Here is a 6,824-nt window from a genome sequence, read left to right on the forward strand (position 1 = left end):
AATTTTGGAAAACTGATAATCATTGTTTTCCATATTTTTCTAATTCCAAAATTTTTCTATATAAACACACACCCACTTCACTTCATCCACTTCTACCTACCTCCACCTTTAACACCCTTCACCCACACACACACACATACATATCCACCCCCACACACACACCCGCACACATACACACACACCAACCCACAAACATACACACATATACACACACACCAACCCACACACACACACACCAACCCACAAACATACACACATATACACACACACCAACCCACACACACACACACACCAACCCCCACACACACATACATACCCACCCACACACACACACACCCGCACACACACACACACACCAACCCACACACACACACATACATACCCATCCACACACACACACCCACAAACACACACACATACATACCTACCCACACACACCCACCAACATACACATGCACACACCAACCCCCCCCCCCCCCCCCCCACACACACACATACACATACATACACACCCACCCACACACAAACACACACACACACCAACCCACAAACACACACATACATACCCACCCATACACACACATACATACCCACCCATACACACACACGTACATACCCACACACCCACACCTACCCCCACCCTCACAGACACACACACCCACACACACACAAACCTACACCTACCCCACAAACACACATACACACACAAACACACACTCGCACCCCCACCCACCCAACACCACCACAACAATCACCGACCTACCATCACCACCACCACCACTAACCCGTCACTAGCACCACCACCATCACCACCACTGATAAAATTGATGCCGCCACCACCATCGCCTGTCATCACCACCACCGCCGCCGACCCGGTGCCGTCACCGCCCCCACCCACACCCTACTACCACTACCGTTTTTTAAAAATGAAAACCGATAGAAAAATAGACATTTAAACACGTTTTCTAATTTTCTAAAACTGAAAATGAAAAATGAATAAGTTTAACTAAACGCGTTCTCTAAATTTTTCAATGAAAAATGAAAACGGAAAATGAAAATTGAAAAGCGAAAACAAAAAACGGAAAAGGAAAATTGTTTTTCCGTAACTAAACGCAACCTTAGGGTGCGTTTAGTTGCGGAAAAATGGGCCGTTATCCGGAAAAAATTTCCAAGAAAAATGGGAATTTTGAAAACGCGTTTAGTTCGTCTATTTTTCTAAATTTTTCACGGAAAATGAAAATTTTCCGTTACAAAGAGGTTGGAAATATTTGGAAAACTGATAATCATTGTTTTCCACATTTTTCTAATTGCAAAATTTTTTCTAAAATATAAACACACACCCAGTCTCATCCCATCCACCTCTACCTACCCCCACTTTAACACCCCACCCCCACCCACCCACACACACCCCAACTGACAAACACACACATACACACCCGTACACACACACACACCAACCCTTCAACCCATAAACACACACACCAACCCTTCAACCCATAAACACACACACACACATACATACCCACCCACCCACAAACACACACACACACATACCCACCCACAAACACACACACATACATACCCACCAACGCACCCCCCCCCCCCCCCCACACACACACACACCCACAAACACACTCATACCCACCCCCACCCCTACAAACACACAATCGTACACCCACCCACCCAACACCACTACCACAATCACCGACCTACCATCACCACCACCACCACTAACTCATCACTAGCACCGCCGTCACCACCACTGACACAATTGCCGCCGCCACCACCATCGCTTGTCATCACCACCGCCACCGCCGACCTGCTACCGTAACCGTCCCCACCCATACCCTACCATCGCTACCGTTTTCTAAAAATGAAAATCGATAGAAAAATACACATCTAAACACGTTTTCTAATTTTCTAAAACTGAAAACGAAAAATAAGTAAGTTTTAACTAAACGCGTTTTCTAAATTTTTCAATGAAAAATAAAAAAAGAAAACGAAAGCCAAAAAGAGAAAACAAAAAACAGAAAATGAAAACTATTTTTCTGTAACTAAACGCAACCGTAAGTTGTCGGCCATAACTTTTGTGCATCACACCATGATTCGTTTGACATATAATCTAAACCATGGCACTTATATAGTCTCTCATAGTTGTTGAATGTGCACCAACGTTTAGGACCAGAAAAACTAAAACAATCACCATTGGCACGACTATTTTAAAATTATTCATGCTAAGTTGTGACTTTTTCAGATGCCTTACGGTTCAACTTTGATGTAACTTGTATACAGACAAACAAAAAGGCAAACATGTTCACCATTTTTGTGTGTGCAAAAGGGAGAAAAAAAAAACATATCGTGGAATTTGGAATCCGTTGAAGTGCCTCCAATACATGTGTTTTAGCCTACAGCTAATGTAAAGATAACAAAACTTACGGAAGTAGATGTAGCTTTCGATAAAATATCATAAAAGGTTGTCATTTTCCTGAAAAACTAACACTATTCGCAATAGATCCGGTAGATATCTAAAATGTTTTGTCATATACAATAACTCATATATATCATTTGGTCATTTTTGTTAATATCTCATTCATAAAAACACGAATAAAATGTAGACTTAGTATTATGTTTTGACAACCAAAATTAAAAAATAAATACAATTACAAAAGAAAACATGAATAAATAGTACGTATTTTTTGTATAACGGTATAGATAATGTAAATATGAGATTTTTTATACAATAAAATGGTATTTATTGTTTATCGATGCATTTATTAACAATAGAAACAAAATGTGTTGGTCCTACCTTTTTGTATTTAAACCTCGGAATTGAACCGTTGCATTGTTTTCTCTTTGAATGCTTGCCACCCCACCTGACCTGTGGGACTGTTGTTCTGACCCCATCTCATGTGGTGTTTTTTTATTTTTTAATTAATCCACTTTTTAAACTCGTTCATATTTATCCAAAATACACAATTTAATTCATAAATAATGAAACAAAAGGTTATTTTGTATCCATGGGGTGTCGGAATACTGTCAAGAGTGTGCAGAGTTATTCACGTTTACTGAGTTTTGCAGGGATCCTACAGTAAAAAAATATTATCTTATTAGTAAATCTGGTTCTTATGTATCAATTATGATTAGAGTTTGAATAATGAGTTATTTCGGTAAAATAGGTGTTGTATTTAACATTTGTATCAAATCATTACAAGTGAAAATAACTTGGTACTTGCAAAAGGTAAACACTCGATAAAATGTTAATGAATTTAGTTATTTGAAAAAGAAAACTACTAAATTTGTCGTAATTTGCAAGTTAAATGTTTTTCTTTTCAAAATATGAAGTTTGGTTTCATTACTTCATACAAAACATAAAATAGAGTGGGTACAAAAAAAATATTCGGTTAAAAGTTTTCGTCCTAGTTATGTTAAAAATCACCTATTGCGATATTTGATTAATAACACATCGTTTGGATGATACATTTATGAATTTATTAACAGTTAATAATATTTATATAGGAAAATCACACTAGGTTGTAGAAGAATTTTTAACAAGTTAATCATCCTTAAGTTTATACCATCTGGTAGGGCTCTTCGTTGTTCGGATAAAACCGAATTATCCAATTGGACAACTTGGATTGGATTCGTTGGTTCGAATTTTTTTGAGTTTTGGATGAGTTTCCAATAAAATCAAATTATTATTTTGGATTTCGGATTGATTACGGTTTATAAACTTAAAACCGAATAGTCCAAAAAAACTGAATAAGAGATTATTATTTGTTTAAGAGATTATAGATTCGCCATAATAGATTCGCCTGTGAACTCAAGGAAGTAGTTAGGGAGTCAAGGTTGTAACGCAACAAATATTTCAAATAATCCATTACTTTCAGTATTCTGTTTGTTCATTTATATTTGTCTTGATGATTCACAAAAAACATATAAACTTTTTATTGTCGGTCTCAAGCCTATAAAAAGGATGAAGGTTTATAATGTTATGTATAATAAAGGCCAAAGGGCCTCATATTTTTGGTTCGCTTAAAACCTCCAAACTAGTTGAGACACCCTTGTATACCACAAATGACCACCATTTTACAACCTTATAAAGTTGTTGTTGGATTAGGTGTCTAAGTTCATAACTATTTCTGGAATGTACGTGACCCGATTAGCATGGTCCAATTGGGTTGCATGACATCGTGCATTTGAATAGACTAAAATGAGATAAATAACACTTAAGGTTTATTAATATATCATAAGTTTTAATATATTAATAATATTATTTAATTAGTATTGATCAAGATTTAATTTGGAATTAGTTAAGTGATCAAAAGAAGACTAATTAAATATATAGGTTGATTGTGTAAATCACCCATACTTGTATAGTGGGCTAATGATACATGGATTTTCAAGTTGGGCTAAAACCCATAGGATTCTCCATGGAGACTTCATGGTGTTTATAGAACCCATGGGTCATGGAAATGAAAAGTCATGACTATTAGGGTTTACATGGTGTAACCCTAATTGTAACACACTATATAAGTTTCATGTTCTTCACCAAAATCGGCTACTAAGAGAACAAGTGAGGGCTAGCCGATTTCTAAGTGCTCTTCATTTCTCTCTAAGTTATTCCAAGTGCATTTAGTGTTGTGTGAGACGCTTAAGGCATCACACTTTAGGTGCTAGGCTCACAAGGTTCTCAAGGAATTCAAGCAACTAAAGGTATGTATTTCTTGCTTATTTTTATGTTTAAAAGTTCCCCATGTATGCTAGATAGGTTGTGAACCTTGGAAAAACAAATTTGTATGTATCATATATAAAAAATAGATACAAGGTTTATAGGGTTGCATGTACATCATATGAGTGTTAGAATGCTCAAAACCCTTCAGTGGTATCAAAGCCTATGCTTGTTATTTTGATACTTGATGCAAAATTGTGAAAACAAAACTCAGTTTTTCTGCACTCTGCAGCATGAACTCGATGAGTCCATGAGTAAACTCATCCTACTCATCAAGTAGGTTCTTGCACTCGACGAGTAAGAGCTACATAATGCACTTTTTCAAGTTTTACTGCTGGAAATGGACTAGAAACATTACCCTAAACTGTTTTGGTGCTATAAAACATGTTTTAGATGGTATAATGGCTATGCTAATCCATGTTTTAGATGGTGTAATGGTTGTGACCACATCCTTTGGTTACCTCTTCTACAGACCTAGTAATAATGTGGTCTTTGTAGCAAGGAGAGGAGTATTTCACGAGAGAGAATTCATGAGCCAAGGAAACAGTGGGAGGAAATTGACCTTGAAGAAATTCAAGAGTCAAGTGGTGAAGGAAACTCAAACCCTAGCAATCAACCTGAAGAGGAAACTCCTGTTGATCCGACAGAAGATTCCGTACCGCTTAGGCATTCCACAAAAGTTAGGAATGCACCTGAGCATTACTATGGTTTCCATATTACTACGGAAGGTGATACACTTATCATTGATATCATACTGGTAAGTTTAGATGAACCTAACAGCTACACTGAAGCCATGGCAGGCCCTGAGGCTGCTAAATGGAAAGAGGCTATGGACAGCGAGATACAATCCATGTATGACAATCAAGTTTGGAACTTGGTTGACAATGTACCAGGTCGCAAGACAGTCGAGTGCAAATGGATCTTCAAGAAGAAGACCAACATGGATGGTAATGTGCACACTTATAAGGTGCAACTGGTTGCAAAGGGCTTTTCTCAAACTATGGGAGTTGATTATGATGATACCTTTTCACAAGTAGCAAAGATTAAGTCTATTAGGGTCATGTTAGCCATTGTTGCATTTCATGATTATGAAATATGGCAAATGGATGTCAAAACCGCTTTCCTTAATGGAAAGTTGGTTGAGGATGTTTACATGAGTCAGCTAAAGGGTTTTGTCAGTACAAAGTACCCTAATAGAGTGTGTAAGCTTGGGAAATCCATCTATGGATTAAAGCAAACACATCGCAGATGGAATCTTTGCTTCGATGAGAATGTCAAAGAGTTTGACTTTTCGAGGAGTGAAGATGAATCTTTGCTGCTGGAAATGGACTAGAAATATTACCCTATACTGTTTTGGTGCTATAAAACTTGTTTTAGATGGTGTAATGGTTACCCTAAATTGTTTTGGTGCTATAAAACTTGCTTTAGGAGTTTAATTTGGAAATACGATGCAAAAGCGAGCCTAGGAACCTTGTTCACGATCACTTGAACTGGTGTGCATCAAATGACATATCATCTCTTTTTGAAGGGTTAATTTCTAGACAATCATCATCTTTTGGCATTAAGAGAATTCCACATATAGAGATTCAAATAAGAATTAAACTAACCAAATCATTATCTATATAGGAATTCTAAAAAACGTTAACTAAAAGTCGACCTCGGGGAATTGGTGAATTACAGATGAATTTACAAAAAGAATTCATGCTCCTACCATCAAACAATCCGCTCTTACTCAATCGTCGATTATTTCCGTAAACATAAATAATTTATTTTTTATCTTTTACGCCCTTACTCAATATATCCCTTAGTATGTTGATATTGTAATTTTGGTCAAAAAATATACATATGACACACTAACTAGAGCCCAGAAAGATACATTATGAAGTGTTGCTAAGTATTATATGTGGGATGACTCATATCCACGGAAAGATTTTTCAGGTTGTAACACCCGTTTTCATAACACGTATCATTTCGAGGGGTACAACTTGTTTACGAGACAATTAGGAGAATTAAAGTATGAAGTTTGCTTTTAGTTACTTACAGAATGTGTATTGGTTTTAAGTTGTATGTCACTGTGTACAAGTTCCAAAATAGT

This window comes from Lactuca saligna, chromosome 2, assembly GCF_052625555.1.
Source record: "Lactuca saligna cultivar CGN05327 chromosome 2, ASM5262555v1, whole genome shotgun sequence".
In the NCBI taxonomy this organism is placed as follows: domain Eukaryota; kingdom Viridiplantae; phylum Streptophyta; class Magnoliopsida; order Asterales; family Asteraceae; genus Lactuca; species Lactuca saligna.